Below are 21,410 nucleotides of genomic sequence, written 5' to 3'. Positions count from 1 at the left end.
AACACCAGATCAAGCCAAACAGAAAGGGGGCAACACTGCCCTGGACGTGTTTCTCTATTTCCGGACCCGGTACACACTACAGTCCCTCTTACCTGACTTCCCGCGACAACCACCGACATGGCAATTGCTTCATGATGTCATTCAAGCACAGGGAGGCGGTAGACTGGTGTCACAAATATACAAAGCGTTAACCTCGGGCACGACACCCGCCAACATTGGCGCAAAAACCCGATGGGAAAGAGCACTAAACACAGTCATACCAGATGAGGACTGGAGCTACGCCTTGAATCAGACCCAGAAAATCGCGCTTAACTCCCGCCTCAAGCTTATCCACTTCAACTTCCTCCATCAGACCTACTACACTCCTGAAAAAATCAACAAACATCATCCCGACACCCAGGCGGAGTGTAAGAGATGCGGAACCCTATCTGCGAACTTTCTACACCTGTCATGGGAATGCCCGGAAATTGCCCCCTTCTGGAACCGAGTACTGGACACAACAACGGAGATCGTGGGAGAAGCAATACACCCAAGTCACACTGCAGCACTACTGGGAATGACAAGACTACTATCCGCTACATCAAGGAGGTTAGCCGGGGTCCTGTTGACACTAGCTCGTAGGAGAATCACCATGGCATGGGGCCGGCCCCCCCCTCCTACGCTGCCTGGCGTAAAGACTTACTGTACTACCAGGATATAGAGGCCGACTTCATAAAACTTCTCCCTCACCACGCTCGCCCGCCTGACATATGGGGCCCGCTGGTGGCCTTCTTGATGCGCGAGGCAGAGACCACCTCGGCGAATGCATCGGAGCCTGGCGACTCACCCCGACGCAGCCACAGCCCAGGCCAAATTTCCCTGGCTTGAAGTCCACAGAGGGGCGTGAGCTACACCAAAGACACTGGTCGGCGGTGGCGGGGGTGGGGGGGCTCAGGGGAGCGGGGGGGGACGGTTACGGGGTGATGGCGCAAAGTTTCAATCCACCCTAATGTGGGTGTGTATGTGTGTGGTGTATTAAATACCAAAAATAAAGTTTTTTTAAAAAAAAGTGTTGCTTGGTTTTCAAATCAATTCTTGTGGGTTCCCCTGCAGCTTCAGGGCCTATCTCTGTTATTCTATGGAAGGGTGTGTGTCAAGTAGCACTCCTGCCTTCTGGGAAAGGGCCACGTCTTTTGAAATATATTATCTGACCGGCAGGCTTTTCCTTGAGGGTAGGACGGCACTTTCTTCTGTGGCCTCTGAGGATTCTCCAGTTTTCCCCGAATCAGGCCTCAAGGCTGACATATATCGTCCATTGAAGTTTTGCATTTTCTAGCCGGTAGAGCTTGCTTTTCCTGGCTTCAAAGTGCAAGGAATGTACTAGGAGTAATTGTGTCAACTCGTCCTTGGAGTGGTCATCAGGTGCAAAAGCCAAAGAATAAACATAAGAAGACAGAGCACATGTTATTGACTCAATGGGCCTCATTACGACCCTGGCGCTGACGGAATGAAGGGGGCTGGTGCGGGACCGGCCGCCTTCATTCCGTCAGGGCCGATTATGAGGTTCGCTTTGCGGGACACGGATCAGACATCTGGTAAAAACAGACGTCTTTTCCGGGTCCCGCGAGGGGAATAGGGAGGTAACAACGGTACACTTCTAAGGTGCCCGTTGTTACCTCCCTCCCCATTCCCATTGAGCGCCACGGGGGTTCAAATGGGAATGGGGAATGGTTCCTGCAAGGATGATTTACCGGGTCCTTCTATGTCGGAATGACCCGGTAAGTCCCCACTGCAGGAACCCGGTAATGGAGCCCGGTTTGGAGGCAGCCATGGAACTAATAGCTCCCTGGCTACCTCCAAACTCGTAATGAGGCCCACTATCTTATGTAGAATTTAAATTCAACCCCCAACATAATCCTGTGTTATCAGCTTGTCTTACCTTGAAACATTAGTCATCATTTTTAGGTTTTTGAGATACACGTCCAGTCGCAATATCAGGGTAGCAAACACTAGAATCAAACAATAAATCTAAATATGAGGTGGATCCTCAGTACCCTTCTGTTACGTCCTCAAGTGACTCTCAAGGAGAGCCGTCTTGTCATAAGATCTGAATTCAGCTGTGCCAGCGATTCAAGCCTAACGTCGCTCTAAAAGCAGGGCATTTTCACTTACCAGAGTAAAATAAAGGGAATTACTCTAGGTCACAAACGTATGCAGCACCTAGCTAGCGGTATCCTATCTCTTATGATCCCACATATCACTATTGGAATCATCCACATCAACTCATCATTCCGGACACATCTTACTGTTAAAAATCCCTTTCTACGTGGTCCCATTTACAATTTATTCATGAGGCCCTGGGGATATATAGTTATATATCTAGAGACCTAAATGTAAGAGAATATTCATTCTCACTAATAAATAATTATACTATTCCATAACGGAAGTACATAAGAACAACATACTACCTAACATATTATGAGGCTCAGTTCACAGGGTAAAAGTGTAAGCTAGTATTCGTCTTTCAGTGCTCTCATTCCATGCTTTCTCCACTCCAGGTCGGGCAGAAGAAACAGCTCTAGCTCTACCTCACAGTAAAGTGGCACAAGGCATGCACTATTATTGGGACACTCTTATTAATTGAGTTTTTATCAGATTTCAACCCTGCAGGGGCAAGCTCTGTCAACACCCATAGCCAAAATGATTGAAGAAATTGAACATGTTTCCTGCATAAAATCATCTCCAGCTGCTCATACCATGCTTCGTGGACGTGCTTACTTCCATTTGCTGAAGTAGCTTAACATTGGGCATCATGACTCACTCTTATTGACCTGCCTCAATGCCTAAGGAAAGAATAGGTCCACCGCTGGTTCCAAGAGTTAGAGGGGGAAGGTGATACACATTCCCCTTGCACATATGTTGGGTTGCCTCCCAAGGGGGACACGCTGCCAGCATGACATTCTTTGGGTGCCCCTGCCAGGTGAGCCAGATGTCTGCTATCCCAGTGGAGAACCCCACTATGGGCGATCTCGGAAGATGCTCTATAGGACAGCATCAACATCATGCTGACAATCATTCTGACCAATCACACACCAAATCACCTTAAAGCAGATGCCATGCCTGCCAAGGCAATCACCCATTGCATCCAGACATCTGCAAAGCCTTTAGTAAATAAAAACATGGCACGAGAGGTATTATGTACATTCCATTTCTAGTCCATATGTCAATTTTAAGGCTGACTTTCCAAATACGTCAGACTTGAGAAGCAGTGTGGGCTCAAAGGAGGAGTCTCATGCAAACCTCTGTGGTAGGTTAAAGTAAACAACCCATTATGGAAACATATTCTGATTAAAATCAAGTACACTATGGGACTAGCCATTCATCGATGATCCCAATGTCTGCTAGATAGGGCTAGAGACCAGAATCATGATTATGGAAACAAACAAATCAACTCACGACACACAATGCATATTTCAATAAAACAATGGTGGGGAAAAATGTATCTGCCAGGGATAAACTTCTGTTGGGAAAAACTCAGGTAAACATTGAGAATGGAAAGGATCGACAGGCTCATAGAGAACTGATATTAGCAAAGGACACAAGCCTTCTGCTTCAAAGTACGTTTATCACACCATTCTACTGAGTTGACCAAAAAATAGATATGGGTAATTGTTTATAAAGTCTGGGCGTGAGTCATGCATGAGCCCAACCAAACACATATACATAAAAACAGGGACGTCATTTCACCAAAATGCCAGTGGGTAGCGGAAATGACATCACATGACCCTTGACATATAATGACATCACAGAAAGTGATGTCATTTGACCCCACCCCAAAGTGAAATCACGGAAGCGATGGAACACAACCGTTCACCCCTTGACCAAACATGAAGTGGCATCACATAGCACTGTTTCTAATTACACTACGAAAAATATGGTTACGATATCACTGTAAAGTGATATACATTTCATACAAGAATGCAGCACCATATTTATAATTAATATCAGCGTGTGTAGGCCCATATTACCAAATTACTGTGAATGCAAGCAGACGTCCAAGGCCAAATGATAATGATGTGTTATTATATAGCACTTTCGCTTAAGCGCTTCATATAGAACAAATATATATACAATATTACCCAACCTGTGTTGGTACTCATTTATCAACCTCAGCAGGATGAAAGGCTGAGTTGAACTTGCAGGGAGTCAAACCTGCAACCTGCAGATCACACACACATTGCAGCAGCAAGTGCTCAACCCACTGAGCTATCTTAATCGCTATAACTATCAGAAAACCAGCCACTCCAGAAACAAAGAGCCACATGCTACTGGCACAGCCCAGGAGCCTCAATTTAATTTAATGAAAACAAAAAAAAGTTTTTATTTTTGATTTTCTTTAGGGGTAGAAAGGAGATCACAAGGGTAGCAAGGGAGACCTCATGGGTCGCAGGTTCCTGGCGACCCCTAAATGACATCCCTGCATACAAACAGAAATATATACAATTATGATTGTTTGATACAACAGAAAAAATCAATTGTGACATAAATTATAATGATGAGATACACAGGTTATTTGTAGGTCAGTTTCTTAATAAACCAAACAAAAAACACTCTGTGACTGCCTTGTGTGAATAAAGCATGATAGGAATAGACAAATGCAAAAAGGACAGAGAAACAAAACAAGGGGAACCCTTTTACATAACTAGAAAACAGGGTTCAATTAATAGAAACAGTTGGGGACGGGCCCCCAGGCATGCAAGAGGGGCACTAGAAGTCCATGGACTTGGAGGGCCCAACTCCCTCCCCCAGGATACACGGAGGACTCAGTCAACGGCAAGTTCAGCCTGCGGTTTATTACATTCAAAACCAACAGGGATCAGCACAGGAACAGAAAATATTCATGCACATCTCGATCTTCCTCAGCTCACAGGCCGGTTTTACTTCCAAATGACATCAGCACTTCATCACAACAGTCCAAGTGATTGGGTATTGAGTATTCTATTACCTATATAGGACATTATAGATGTTATTCTACTGGCCCTCGCATGTCAGGTGGCTGGCCTGTTCCATCCCCGAGTCACTAACTATAACATTGTTGCAGTGTTGAGTTGTGGACGTACTATTGCTTCTTGTCCGTTGCTACCCTACCCTAGGGTACTAAACTGTGATTGGCTAGAGCTGACATCACCAGGCCTGGGATCCACCAAGATTCTCAGCTCACTGTGTACCTATTCAAGGTAATGATAATGATTATGTATCTGGATTGTAACTTGTGTGTACTGCCTTTGCTTATGAGAGTGCTCTCCTGTCCGGCGCAACACGTGTTGCATATTGTTGCATACTTGTTGCAGTCTGTGTCTGGCTGCCTGGGACCAGCTCAACCTTTCCCACCGCTAATCTCTCTCCGTTGTCTGCTTCGGCCGCGTCACCTGTTCAGAGACCACAAATGTGAGCTGTGGAGCTCTGAATTATGAGGATTTATTTGTATTTTCTGCAGCAGGTCCCTTTGTAGTTTGGGGATTGGAATGTCATCCAGATCTATTGACCTTGACTGCAGGTCCTGTCTCACACATCTTGCTCTCTGTCCAGCCCGAATCAACTCAGCTCGTCTCTTGCTCAGAGGCCTGAGGCCTGCTGTAATTTCCCTAAACCTTATAATGCAGTTTCTACAGTGTCCATGCTATGCTACATTTCCATAGGTTAGTCACTCTTGGCTCTGTCAGGACCCATAGGTGTTCCTGCAGTTCCATAGGGTTTTTGCGTGTAAGCATCTGCAAGCTTTGCTCAGGGTCTGTTCTCTCTCGCGATTTCTGCGTTGCTGCGTTTGGCTAATGGCAAAAATATAAAAAAGCAATAACAGCATATATATGTATCTGTCCTCTAACTATAGAACTTTAGGCTCCTGTTCTTCATGTATTTGAGTGCATGTTTGTGTTCCGAAGTGTGGATGGCACACATGCTTCATTTCTAACGCTGCTAAGTACTTAAGTTTCAGGCCAATGAAAGGGTAGATAACTGATACACAAGCTTTTTTATCACAGGCAACCCACTTCTTCACCTACAGAAAAGAGGCAAAATATGAAGACCGTGGACTGCAACCACTGTACTACTGTGTACGCACTAATAGAATGGACTGCCGACATCAGAGAGAGTATTTTGAGATAGGTCATCTTAATGACCTCACTTTCATCGTTAGCCTGTTACTTGTTTCAGGAAAATCCCAGCTGACTTGTGCAGTGAGGGGGGTGCCCAGAGCCCTCACATAATCGGGGAAATCCAAATGGCACATGGTGGAAGAAGTCAAACCAGCTCTTTCCTCAGTGGGGTACGGGTGCTACAAAAAGGCAATTCAATGCATCCACTGTCCACGGTTCTACCAACTGAGGGGCACCAGGGGGTGCAATTCTTACCCTAAAATACCCAAACAGACCAGGCTGTAAGGGAATGGGTAGGGGATTCAAATGGGCAACATTCCTTGCAGTGCCCCTGCCTCAGACAGGAGAACTATCTGTAGGGGATTACCTGAGTACCACGCAGTGAGATAAGTAACAAATGAGGTAACAAATGTTACTGCAGTGCTCACTGTGGGTTTGTAGCACTATATAAAAACTAGTTATTACTATTATTATTATATTGCATTGCCTCTGGTCTGAATATCAGTCTTTAATAACATGATTTTAAACTAAAATGTATGCTTGAAAAACATGCAGTTGCATAATTGGATTTAATCTGGGATAACAAATCACCTCTGAAATAAAGTTACGCTATCATTTAAAATGGATCCTACAATTGCATGTATTTCCTTTATTTTCCTTCCTTGGAAGGCACCCCGTGTGAAGATCTAATTGCATTAGCGTTTTGATCCTGAGCTGAACATGTGGACGGCATCATTTATAACGGAAAGGCGTTTTACCGTGAACAGAGATTAGCAATGTTGCCCTCAGGAGAGCGCAATGTGGGCCAGTGTCACAAATCCTCCTGCGTTTCCTAATTATAATACATGCACATTTGATTCAGCCAGGCACTCCCTAGCCAACTTCCCTCTGCTGCCTCATACACTGATCCGGAGGACTGAACTTCGAAAGGTTCAATCCTCGAATGCATTCTCCAGCAGAGCTGTCACAGGGCCTCATCATGAGTTTGGCGGTATCCCGACTGGGATACCACCCAACTGTATTTACGTTACTGGCCACCCATCTGGCAGTATTACCACCAGATCACGGGTTGAGCGGTAAACATAATTCCCCATACCCCATTGGGTCGATTGGACCCAATGGGGAATTTTCAGCGCAATTACCACCGGCGGTATTTCGTGCAGTAATTGCACCGAAAATCAGCATTTTTTCGGTATGTTTACAACATGCCATACTCATGTTTGGGTGGACCTTTAAATGCAGAGGTAATAGCGTTACCGTCGCATTTAAGGGCTACCACCCAACTCGTAATGAGACCCACAGTGTTTTGCAGAATGAGGGTCTGGAGTTATGTTGGGCCTAAACCATGCTCGATTTACAAACCAGATCCCTGTCTCCCTCTATAGCCACCTGTGTGTCAAATTCTTCTTCATCCACATCCTCCAGTTGCTTGAATTTCTTCCATCATATCCTCCTACCCTGAGAGTTCCTTCCTCGGTACTCGTCACAATTAGTAGCTTGCTCTTCAAGACAATGGCCCTCATTAGGACTCCGGCGCTAAACCATGGTGCTATTAGCACCATGGTCGATGCCGGAGTCCGCCATGGCGGAATGGGGAATTACCAGCCCATTCCAAGGTTGGTGGGGCGGTAATTCCCCATGCCACCATGGCCCTTCCCAATTCCCATTTTTGCCCCACAGGGCGCAATGGGAATGGGGAAGGCGGCAATTACGGTACCGCTAATTGCGGTACCGTAATTGCCTTCAAGGTCCCTTTGCAGGTCCCTACTTTAATGGCTGGTCGAGACCAGCCGCTAAGGTCGGGACCCGCAAAGGGAACTCGTAGTAAGGTGTTAAGGGTTTAACGGCGCTGCAGCCGCTAAACGGGAAGACAAAGTAGTAGTGGAAACCGTCTCACCTACCAGCGGGTTCCTAATGACGCCTGCTTCGTGTGTGCACATCAGGTGACCTCCAAAGTCCCATGGCACAGAAATGAGCCAACAAAGATCTCTGCAGCCATTTTAAAGTGAAAAGCATATTGCATGCACTACCAGACAATGTAAACAATGAAATGCTGAACAAGGATGGGAACACAAAATACCAGGAGATTTCTATATCGAAAATGCATCATTTAAACGTGAGTGAATTTATTATGGCATTTGCAGGACAAATGGCCATGCGAGGAGTACCGTTAGGACCAGATGTTTTTCACTATGGGGTACGTATTCTGTTAACATGGCTGCCAGCTTTAGTGGGCAGAACTATGAGAATACCTGATGAATTTTTATTCAGGCCAAAGATACCTATGGATGAAGAGGAAGGGCGAGTCTTTCCTTTAGAATTACAAGCAGACATAGTGTGAGGAGAATTGGCTTTGCTTGATGGAAATGATTATGACAGCAGACGATGGTGCACAGTGATTGCTATTGGGAAAGGTTATAGATTGACCAATGTCACTGATGAAGATATGTTTGGAGATCATACATCAGATGATAAAGTAGTATTTGAGATGAGCATTACTTAATGGGTAAGAGCAATTAAACGTGAGGTTCCTCAGAACATGCTGTTAGCACAGAAACGCCCTGAGTATTTTGATGAAGACATGGCGAAAGTGCCAATTTCATTTTGGACAACAGGCCCATATGAAATAGGCCTATTAAAGGGGGTTGGAGAAGTGTAGATTAAATTGAAACCAGGAGCAATTTTACCTCGAGCATGACAGTACCCTGTGTCCCAAGAGGCAGATGAAGGTATTTTAAAGACGATATCTGCTATGATGGAGCAGGGTATCTTAGTGACATCAGAGTCACCGTGTAATACCGCAGTGTATCCGATTAAAAAAAGTAAAGGGGGGTTGTGGCATTTAATTCAAGATTTACGCCCGATTAACCAGATTGTAGAGGCCGAGTAGTTCCTAATCCTGCGACGATCGATCTTATGTAATATCCCTGTTGAAGCACAATATTTCACTGTGATTGACTTGAAAAATGCGTTTTTCTCAATCCCACTGCATAAAGTCTCGCAAGATCTGACGTAATTTACATTCAAACAAACTCATCTGAAAAGTACTTTCCTACCCAAGGGTACTGTGAGTCTCTGTCGATTTTCAATAGAGTCCTGCAGATAGATTTAAGCAATATTGATTTGAAAAGTGTTGTGTAGTGTTGTTCAGTACGTGGATGACATATTGGTCTGTAGCACCTCAGAGGAAGAGTGCAGACACGATTCAGTTCAACTGATGATTATTCTTGCAGACAAAGGATATAAAGTAGACAAAGAGAAATTGCAGCATTGTCAAAAAGAAGTACTGTATAGAGGCCAGTTAATTTTGCATGAGGGAAAGAAAGTTACTCCTGAGCGAGCTAAGGCTATTTTGAAAACAGTAAAGCCACTCACGGTAAAGCACAAGCAGAGATTTTTGGGACTGTGCAACTATCTAAGAGCATGGGTCTATGATTACAGTTCATTGTTGCAAGCTCTGAAGAAAGCACAGGCAAATGGGGAAAGAATTGTCTGGACTGAGAAGGTGGAAGAAGGGTTTGACGAGTTGAAAAAGGCAATTTGCACAGCTCCAGATTTAGGGATTCCCAATTATGCTGAGGAATTATTTTTGTTTTCGCACACGAATGGCACTGTTATGAGAGCTATACTCACGCAGAGAACCATGTTGGGGTACAAGACCCTTGCACGTTACAGTGGGATTCTAGACCTAGTAATGAGGGGTCATTTTCCTTGCGAACAGTCTTTGGCTGCTGTCGCATTCGCCATTGAGAAGGCTGCTAGCATATTATTGGGGTGTTCCATGACGTTATTTGTTGAACATGCACTGTTTGCTATTTTGGAAAAACCTAAAAGGCACCTTGACTTCTCAAAGGGCTTATGCCTACGAGGTAGTCATATAAAATCCATCGATTAAGATAGTCCGATGCAAAATAGTGATTCCTGCCATGTTTGTAGTAGATGCACTGGCAGAGTACGAGCATGCACATGATTGCTCGAATTATGAGGAATTCTATGACGAACTCCCGAGGGTGAAGGAAAATGCATTGCCAGCTGGGGAGATTCTCTTTATTGACGGTTCTTCTAGGATCGGTCAAAATGATGGACAAAGATATACAAGTGCCGCTGTGGTGAAGCACATGGCCAATGGAGAGTTTGAAGTATTGATAAGTGCACGACTACCGTCTCAATTTCCAGCACAGGCTACAGAATTAGTGGCGCTGATTATCACGCTAGAGAGACACACAGACCAGACAGTAACCGTGTACAGTGACTCCGTCTATGTGACATCAACAGTGCACACAGGATTAGCACATTGGAAAAGGAGGGGCTACCTCCGAGCGGACGGCACTCCAGTGCAACACGCAGTCTATTGGACAGGCTTATTAAAGCACTACATCTCCCAGTAGCCATTGCAGTAGTTAAATGCGGAGCACACACTAAGAGAGCAGACTTTATCTCACGTGGAAATCAAAAGGCATATGAGGAAGCAAAACGAGTTGCATGTATTATTATGTTGTTTGATATGCCTGATGTGAATGAAAGCATGGTGGTAATGATGAGTATGTCTGAGCATTATAATAATTTGTCTAAGACTCAGTTGGTAGAGATTCATGCGGAAGCGCCTCAAGATGATAAAGACTTGTTGACGCAGAGAGGGTGTTCTTGAAACCCCTCTGAAGCATTGTGTCGACAAGACCGCACTCGTAAACCAGTGATGCCTGTAGCCTTATTAAGGGTGGCATTTGAACAGCTACACTACCCTGCGCATGTTACTAGAGAGAACCTCGATGCAACTATTGCAGTTGATTGGTTCGTTCCAAATATAGTAGAACAAGTTTACTGCTTAGAATTATTCTAAGACCTAATGAGGTGGATTGAAGCTGGACCATGTCCACACCCAGACACCAACCTTTAGTACGAAAAGTATTTCAGAGATGGGGAATATGTAAAGTATTAAGATCAGATAATGGCTCTCATTTTGTTAATTAAGTCTTTGAACAAATAAGCTTGTTGCTTAGCATAAAGCACAGGTTTTCGTTGGCGTATAACCTGCAAGCAAACAGGATCTGGAGAGACTCAACGGCTTGCTCAAAGAGAGAATAGCCAAATTGGAGCTTACCTTGAATAAAGGATGCTTGCATTGTCTACCACTTGCATTGTATGTGTTGAGAAATCAACCTGGTTCAGACCCCCATCTTACCCCCCATGAAATAGTGACAGGGTGTCATGATTTACCGTTTCCGTCCTTTCTGGATTTCACGGTCCATCAAGCACCGCAATGTCGTGTCCGCTATTCTACCAACATGGCCGACATCATTGAGAAGCCGCTGTCTAGTGTTTCCGCAAGACCTGCCACTTCCAAGAAAACAGACACGCCCCACGGTTCTGCATGTCTCAACGCTACCTTTCCGAGTATCTGACAAGCATGTACTTAACTTTCCTCTACTCCCATGCCATTCCCCTTATTGTCAGCGGATCCCAAAGAATCCTTCCTGGTATCATTTTTGCTACTCCTCGCGCTTCCGCCTGAGGAAACGTTCGTCCCTCTTCCCTCCCTGGCATTCGGTCCTGCTCCATTCCGTACTCGCCTTTTGCTCTTGCGAGTACATCGACTCCTTCCTGGTTCCTAGACCCATCCTGGACTTAGATCTCTTCTCACCATCTCTTTGAGGCTGGTATCCGGTTTTCACACTGGAGACAGAGGATACTCGCCCGTACCTGTACAAGTCCGATCGACCAGAAAGAAAGATGAGGTTAGTTTTACCGTTCATATCTGCCAACCAGTCTAGTGTGCGACCTTTGTTATGCATAGGACAAGTGATGCGCTGTGTGAATCTTAAAGATTCTATCATGTTGGTGAAGACCTGGGCATTATCGTCAGTGGGGTCATTGAGTCCTAGATTAACGTCACCCCTGAGAAAGATTGTACAGGAAGGTTTGGTGTTCTTGGAGAGAAGAAGAGTATGGTCTGTAGATAATATGGATGGTTAGTGAGGCGATGTTAGAGAATGATAGTTTGATTGAGAGCAGTTCTCCGGAGTGGAATGTCTGGTTGAGCAGTTCTCTAATAGACAAGTGCATCTTGGCAATGAGGGCCATGCCTCCCCCTTTGGTGATGGATCTTTCTTTCCTGTAGATGGTATAACCATCCGGGATGGCAAGGGAAAGGGACGGGCCTGCATCTGCATGCAGCCACGTTTCTTTGATAGCTAGTAGATCCAATTTATTAGAGATGATGAGATCAGAAATATTGAGGGCATGGGCTGAGAGAGATCTAGCATTGATCAGTTCTCCTTGGATATTTGCAGTTATGGCACTGTTTTTGGTTGTGGCGCTATAACTAGCACCACAACCAACAACAGTGCCATAACTGCAAATATAACTGCATAACTGCTGTTGGCAGGGCCTTGGGCCAGTGGGTGGTAGGCAGTAGCTTGGACATCGAGCTCAGTGAAGATGGAGGCAACTGGGGTAGTCAACGGTGCAGGGTTTACATCAGGAGTGGTGGGGCCAGTTGTCTCCGACATGCGTGGGACATTGGTTGAGGTGGGGGTAGCATGTTTAGTGTTTTGAGTCAGCAAATGGGGAACTGGCTCCCGGGTGGCGACAGGCTCTGAGATGCTTAAGGCAGCAAGCTTCAAGATACAATGGGCATACATAGTAGTGGCAACAGGCTATGATATACATGGGGAATCCATAGTAGTGCCAACAGGCTCTGATATACATGGGGCATGCACTGTAATGGCAACAGGCTCAGATATACATGGAGCATACAAATTAATGGCAACAGGCTCTGATATACATGGGGCACGCATAGTAGTGGTGACAGGCTCTAATATAAATACTGCACGCATAGTAGTTGCGTTCATTAGAGAGGTGATTGATACCTGAGTGCTAGTGGCGTGTATGTCATGCTCCGAGTTGAGCGTGGGATTGAGGCTTGAGGGGGTGAGATCTGTCGTGTGGGGTGTGCAAATTCTTCCTGGCTTAGGGAATGAGGTGGCCAGTAGTGAGCCGGCACCTTGTGCCTTAGGCCCAGCGTGGGCTGGTGACTTCAGGTGAGTCAGGGCATAGACTGAGGCTGTGGCGGCATAATTAGTACCAGTGTGTCGACTTTTGCGACTATTATGGTGAATATTGCGGAGGCACGAGTGCGCAGAAGCATAGCGCCCCTATGGGCAAGCTGGAGAATGCCTGTGGAAACATGGCTAGGTCGTTGGGGGTTGTCTCCAGGTAGTGTGCATTGCCAGACAAGTGTTTCTATGCGTTAGCAAACACAGGATCAGCGGTCTAACCTTGTTGTTGACCATCTTTCTAACTGGGGCATAGGGCAGAAAGAAGGGGTGCTACACAGCATATGAGCTAGGTAGTGATGTAGACATTCTTAGGGCAGGTATTCACATCAGCTTACCCTTATGGTGTGCAACGTGTTCCATGAAGATCGCTGGCCCCTGCCCTCCATTGGCCTGACAGGGCCAGACAGGAAGCAGCCTTGTGATAGGGCCTTTGGAGGGGGCGGCTTTGCCTGCCGGCGCTCCCTCATAGGCTCATATGAGTGAGTCTGTGGCCAATCCGCAACGGTGCAGGAGGGCAGACTTGCTCCAAGAATTTGCACAATCATGATGGCGGCCATTTTGGAGGGAAGCTCGTTCTCCTTTGCTGAGCTACAAAGCCATACACTGCAGGCCCTAGAGACAAGCTCAGACATCGCAGGAGCCGGGGGGGAGCACGCACAGCAGTGCTTACCTCTAGATTTCAGATGCAAGGTCTTTTTGATGTTGTCAGGCTCGATGAGGCATAGCAGTGCAACTCTTGTTGCCGGAGCCAGTGCCTGATGATGGAGTGCCCGACAGGGCCAGACAGGAAGCGGCCTTCTGAGAGGGCCTTTGGAGGGGCCGGCTTCGCCTGCCGGCACACCCTCATAGGGTCATATGAGAGTGGCTGCAGCCAATCTGCAACGGTGTAGGAGCATACTTGCCCCAGGCCTTTGTAGAATCATGGTGGCGGCCATGTTGGATATGAGCTCACTCTCCTGGGACAATCTGCAAAGCTGTACACTGCAGGCCGTAGAGACAAGCTCAGCCGTCGCAGGAGCCAGGAGGTGAGCGTGCACAGCAGTGCTTACCTCTGGTTTCAGAAGCAAGGTCTTTTCGATGTTGTCAGGTTCGATGAGACATTGCGGTCCAGCGCTTGCTGCCGGAGCCAGTACCTGACAATGATTAGGCAAACTTTTAAGTGTAATACCTGTCCCTCGACTATGATAAGTCTACGTTCCCTGCCTTTGCGTACAGTCTCCGCTCTAATCAACACTCCTCTCATGTAGGAAGAGTAAACAGAGCCAAAGCCCTATCCACCCCATCTTTTCAGCAGTATAGTTTGTCTCTCAGATGTTAAATGTGTCTCTTGGATCATTACAATAGAGCATTTCTTCCTCACGATAAATTGTTTAACACTGCAACTCTTATTGAAGCCATTAAAGTCTTGCACATTCCAAGTTACAGCCGTGTCATTCATGTTATGCATTGCTCTTATGCGAGGCGACTAGGTTGGCCATGTGCATCCCATGCTCTCCCTCTCTAAACTTCCCTTTTAACCATTGCTCCCTTCAAAAAAAGTTTCAAAAACACATTTTTCCTTTGTGTAACCCCAACAATGAACAAACACAAAGTCCTAACATCTTTCCTTCCATGTGTTTGTAATTAAATGTGTGAGTGTGTGAACCGAGGAAGTCTTCCTGCGCTGTGCTTTCCCTACACTTTTTGTGTTCCGAGAGCCTTTTCTCATCAACTGTGTCTTGCTTGAATCCCTTTATTTGTCTTTGCCCATTGTTTTGTGTTTTGCAAATTGACACGTCAGGCACATTAGGAACCTTAGGCACATTTGTGTTTTTCTCATTGACACTTTACAAAATATGTACTTTTTCTCAAGGGGAGTGGAAGGGGAAGAAGGTGAGAGGCTAGTCAGCCAGCAGAGGTAGACACAGAGGCATAGACAGGGCAGGGCTAAGCAGGCAAGGCCCACCCAAAATCTGTAAATGCCCACTCAGCAGTGCTGTGTTGTCCTTTACAAAGTCAAACTTAGCTTTATTTCGGGGATTGCCATAAAAGCATACAAATATATTATACATTTCTTCATAGAACACTTAAAACATCATGTTACGACAAAAGAATATTAAAACAAAATTCAAAAGCATTCGCCATTTATCGAAACCCTCTTTCTTAAACAACATTTTCAAGTATCGTATTCTCTCAGATTTCAGCCTTGTGAAGGTAGCAATCTGCAAAGTCCTTAGCCTCAAACTGACAAAAAGGGTTCGACATAAGGGGGCGCTCAAGTGATCTAAATAGTCCTCTTGGCCAAAATCTGCCTTACACACCAGATAATCAGGACTTTGGCGGCTTCCACCAGGTTTATCCTGGCTAGGGTGGTTGCTTTTTCCTTTATTCTACCTTTGGTGCCCACTGCAATCGAAAGGGGGTCTTTCCAAAGTGAATTTTCGTTCCTACAATACAATGTTTCCTGAACATGGATTGCCAATGAATACTTTTAACTCCAGCTATATTCAGTTTCAAACATCTCGATACTTTCCAAGGCCTTTGGTGCACCATGGTCTTATCCAGTAAAATATTGATCTCAAAGCAGCCTGTTCTCCAACCGGATATATATCAAGCTCCAAATGTATTAGTGCATTTGGAGATGCTGGAGACAACTGGAGCAATTGTTTCAGGTGCTTATTTTCAGTTCTTTTTGGTCTATAGTATTTTTCTTGGTGCCACAATACAGCCCCGTAAAGGCTTGCTGGAATCGCTTGTCTATGGTACATTTCTAGGGCTGGGGTAATAGCTCCCCTACCATGTCTGGCGTGGAAGGTTCTCAATATTTACCCAGGTTTGTGCAAGCCTTATCTATGTGTGCGGACCACAAGCCGTTCTGGTGAAATCTAATTCTGAGGTGGTCGAAAAATGGCGCTTGTTCTAGGTTCTTCCCTCCAACCACTATATGAAGTTTGCAGAGCTTAGCGTAACAGGGTCTGAAAACCAAGACCTTTGTTTTGTCAATGTTTAATCTGAGGTTAAGGTTTTAGCAGTTTCCTAAGAAAGTATTCAAATTATGTTTTAGGCCCCGAGGGGTTGTGGCTAGCAATACAACATCGTCTGCATACAGGACTACACAGTATTTGTCTGCACCCATTTTGGGGCAATCCAGGCACCCCTGTAACATGGCCTCTGTAATCTCTTCGATGTATATACAAAACAGCAAGGGGGCAAGGACGTATTCTTGTCTAACACTCATTTGAAAATCGAAGGGGTCCTTGACCTCCCCAGCCAGGCTATCAAACCTGCCAAAGAATTTCTCGGCCCAACCCATCAAATGTGGTTTTCAGGTCCACAAAAATGGCATAGAGCTTTATACCATTCAAAACAGGGTACTTTTGGACCAATAAAAATAATTGGAAACCTGTATCTACTGTACTTTTGAATTTTTGAAAACCTGCTTGGAGGTCAGTGATGATACCATTGTCCTCCGTCCAAGTTTGTAAATGTTATAAGACTGATTTAACAAACATTTTACCAGCGCTGTCTGAAAGCGAGATCGGCGTGTAGCTCCCTGGGTGGTCCCTGCCCACTTTCTTGTATATTGGGACAATCGAAGCAGCTTTCCACGGTGGTGGAACCATATTGAATTTGATGATAACGAGAAATAGTTTACATAGGACAGGAGCCCATATACCCAGTTCATCCTTATAAAAATCAATGGGAACCCCATCCAGTCCCCGTGCCTTACCACCCTTCTGTGAGCTAAGAGCATTACAAACCTCTCGCACTGTTAGTTGAAAAGCACCCTGTCTTGTGAGCTCATCCGGGGTAGGACTGACATCAAAAGCTGTCCCGGTTTGCTGTCCTATGACTCCACCATATAGTCCCATGTAGTACTCCCTCCATGCATCAATAGACAATAGTCTAGAAACCTGTCCCGATCTTTTTTTTCCGGAGATACTTTTCTAGAATTCATTCGAGTCACCACTTTCAAATGCTCGCATTAAGTGACACCACTGGGACTTGGCAAACTCTTTCTTTTTCTCGTGATTAACTTTTATAGTTATATCTGCAAAGTCAGAGTTGGGCATGCCAGAAGCAGTTTCTGAGCATCTCGGCAGCCTGCATCGTACCACCTTACCCTTTTCAAGGATTCTTTTTAACCTCTCTCAGTTCACAAGTGTGGGAAAAGACTTACAGTGAGTTTTTCAAACTCATCTAAGGTACACATATTTCAGATATCTTCAGTACAAATCATGTACAGATTTCTGCAAATAGTTTAATAGAGTATTGGCTTTTTCTATTGCGCATTCATTTTTGGCCATTTAATGGACTTACGAGTATGCCCAGAGATAATAATTGCCTCTGTTCTAGGGCAATTATCAGGTAATAAATACTTTTTCTCTTCAAAACGTACATTATGGATAGTGGGAAAAAGTAACTGCCAAAAATGTCCAGTACTTCAAAACCCATCACCATACTCCAGTCCTTTGCCATTACCAAAATATTATCTATGATTGAAGAACCATTGACCCCTGAAAAGGCAAAATGTGCTGGCTGATCCCTGGGGAAACGGCCATTGCATGGTCTTAACTGCAAATTATAAACCTTGCGTGCTGCATCAATTGCGCAGCGGTGAAACTTCTTGGGTATTTCTGCCACCAGAGGTGGAATATCCCAGGCGATATCTTGTTTGTCCCATAGCTGCACTAACTCTCTAACGGGCTTGAGGTTAAAGTCACCTGCCAAGATTGGCCTTTACAGATGTCACTGCGCAGGCTGAGCAACAGCGGCCGCTCTTCCGCTCCTCCTCGCATGTCAGGAACCATGAAGCACTGCCTGCTTCCTGGTTCCTGTCTGCATGGAGTGCAAGAGCCGGAGGCACGGCATATATTCTGGTGTTTTTGGGCAAAGCAAAACCAACTTGAGTGTTATTACGTGAAGGAGGGTTTGGGGTGGGGAAAGCATACTGCAATGGGGCTGTCTGGGTACTACAATGGGATGCAATGTTGTACTCGTATTAAAGGCAAAGTCAATACGATGAGTGTTCTGACATGGGTCCTTACCGTGGCATGGCATCTTTTTACTGGTGTCAAGGTCAAAGGCAACATGTTAAGCGTTATTTCTTGTGTGGACAGTGTTTCCTTACTATGTCCTACCATTTTTACTGGCATTAGGGGTCTAATACAACATGATGAGTGTGATTTTCTTTGGGGGATAGGGGTGTTGTTGTAGCCAGCAAGGACATGTTTTCTTACTTTGGCACGGCATTTTCCTTAACTGGCATTAAGGCAAAGCCGACAGAAGTTTGTTCCTATGTGGGGATAGTGGCATATATTGGCAGACACAGCATGAATGTGTTCAGTTAACGCATCATTGATGGCATTATGGTCAAAGCAAACATGAGTATGTTATTATGTGGGAATACTAGCATGCATAGGTACACCAGCATGGACATGTATAGGCACAAACAGTATGCAAATGTGTTTTTTTATACTTGCAGAGTATTGTCATATAGTGGGAAAAAGCATTATGGAAATTAGCTGGAAAATGCTCCTGTCCATTTTTGGCATCTAATAGTTTGATTTCATGTCTTACCCTACAAAACCAATTGTAAACTGTTTGGCGTTTTTACCTAATTTGTCACAGAAAGTGCACTGTAAAATGCACCCCTTGAACTCAATATTTAAAAAACGTACCCCTTGGGCTGGGTTCTTCTACATTAGCTGTAGGCCCCACTTGTGAGGCAATCCTGGCTACGCCTCTGTGTATACAGGGACTGAGAGAAGGGATGGTGATTGAGGAGGGGTAGACAGTGCTAGAGGAGTTGGAGCCATGGATGAGAAGGGGCAGGAGGAGTATGAGGCTGAGGACTTATCTACCTATCTGGAGGATGTTATGGCACCTGAGCGTCACTTGAGGAGTGACAGCACAAGGTGTGCAAAGACCTTCCCTTTGGGGTTGGCAAGGAGGATGGCACTCCACGAGCAGCAGGGAGATTTAGACACAGAGGTACAGGAGGGCTGAGGGAAGAGAAGAAGGTGGTGATGCTGAAGGAGAATGAAGAGACACAGGTGATGGATCTAGAGATGGTCCCCCCAGCAGATGGCCCAGGAGGAGGAGACTGGGGTCTCTACACCATTGCTTGCCCAAGTGACAGGGGCAAGGCAGGCTTAGGCTTTCCTTAAGGGGGTGGAGGCGGGTCAGAAGACATATCCACCCATGACATCAACATTCATCTGGTTCATGGATGTGGCCCTACTTCAACTTGATGAAGGTTGTAGCTATAAGTGGGAGGCAGGCAGTGTAATATGCAACCTGTGCTAGATGACACTTTATCAGGGTAACCAAAGTAAGAGTGCCTTGGGCACCTGTTCACTACCTAAGCACTGTAGGAGTGCATGTGATGTCACAGACCTACTTTACTGTGGCACTCTCCCGCAGCAATTAAAGAAGCCGTAATAAAGTGGCAGGCGACACACAAGCTATTTGCAGGTCATGCTCTAGGAATGAAGCCTAATTATCCTGACTTTGGGACAGGCCAATGGTCTTTCCAGCCCCCTATGTCAATCCCAGCATGGCCTGACCCAGTGGCACAATGAATTTACTGGGCTGCTTCACCACCACTGCCAGTGCAGCTACTGATGGTGGTGGTAGAGTTCAGGGTGTGTCACCTCTTGGACAGGACAGAGGAGACAAAGTGATGAGCTATGTAGACACATAATACCTGCATGCCCTGTCAGTTGGGAGGCGATGGAAACTGTGGTTGTGGAGGATGCCATGGAGACGCACATGGCCAGGCAGTACTCTGCCTTGTGTAAGTGACTGGGCAAAAGGGTAGTAAAAGGGAATACACAGAAAACTGTGAGGGTGCAGAAAAAAAGGCAGGCGTGCCTTCACTGGCAGGTGGAGTCAATATATTGAGACTTTAAGCTGCAGATTGTGAGCGTGGTAAGATGATGTTGACCCTAGTGAATCTGCGGGACTCTAGAGCAAGATAAAGTGAGTATGAAAGAAAAACAAAAGATGTCATTTTGCAATCTAGTCATACAGCACTGTCAGAGTAAGAGGGCCTGATTTACAAAGCGTTTTTTAAATGGGATTTACCTATCGAAAAAAAGCTTTTGTAAATCAGGCCCAAAGCCACTGGCCCTTGTTCGCATGCCCCTCCATTTGTGTGACCGTAGTTGGTTTGCACACAAATCATCATCATCTGAGAAATCGGTTGTGTGGTCATCTAAAAAGATGCACCTACCTGTCTTCGGCAATCACATGCTTGTTCATGTTTTATGAAAGTAACCTCCTCTCCCATGTGTGTGCAACTCAGGCACTTCCTGTGGTCTGAGATAATTGCCCCAGAAGCACTAAACACCCATTCATACTGCACACTGTCCATGGGGCATCTTTGGATTCCATAGCTAATTGAACAAACACACATGGCCACATGTTCTGCTTGCAACGCCAACATTGCAGTGTATCATCATCACTAACCAGTTGGTATGTATCAAGAACATAGCCATCAACTATCTGGCCTCTAGTGGGCCCTGCTGAATTCTCATCAGACTCTGATGCATACAGGAAGCCAGACTGGGGGTGCAGCCTCTTACATTTTTACAGTCTTCAAAAACTCATCACGTTGTCCCCTGAACTAGTGAAAGACGATGTGGAGAATGGGTGTGCACTGTTGAATAAACTCTTTTTTAGCAAAGGTGGATTTCTGAACTGGGTTGATGATCCCTGACCTTTGTCTCTCTCTAATTGGGCTTTTAGACATCTCTTTAGATGCATCCTTGTACATGACTAGCATATCCTCTCGTGAATGAGAACCCTTTCCTCAACTCCTACGAATTGGGACTTTAAACTGTTGGTCAAGAAAAGATGTCACCTTCCCCACTATCCCACAATATGTTGCAAGATCAAGATCAGATTCATGGCTTCAGTTTCCCTGCTTCTGCATCACCAGACATTTTAGGTTAATGAATTATGGTGGATAGTTGGAATTCCTGCAGATACACCAGTGGCAGAACCCTGCTGGGTGGCCGTTTCAAAAGGCTACAGTAAATAACAAACATTGATCATATTTGTCACTGTGTAGGTGCAACATAGACACCCTCAAGTTGCTACTTTTGGCTATTGCGGTAGTCAGTCAGAGTTGCACTATTTTCATAGATGCTCAAATGTATGGACGTTTGTACTCCACTGAGGTGGCAATGCAATTTTCATCTTGTTGTAAGAGAGTTTGTGGTGTGACTGCAGC

This window comes from Ambystoma mexicanum, chromosome 4p (genome assembly GCF_040938575.1).
Source record: "Ambystoma mexicanum isolate Mex_15411 chromosome 4p, UKY_AmexF1_1, whole genome shotgun sequence".
Classification (NCBI taxonomy): Eukaryota; Metazoa; Chordata; class Amphibia; order Caudata; family Ambystomatidae; genus Ambystoma; species Ambystoma mexicanum.
The sequence above is the reverse complement of the archived record's forward strand: the minus strand, read 5'-3'. Positions refer to the sequence as shown.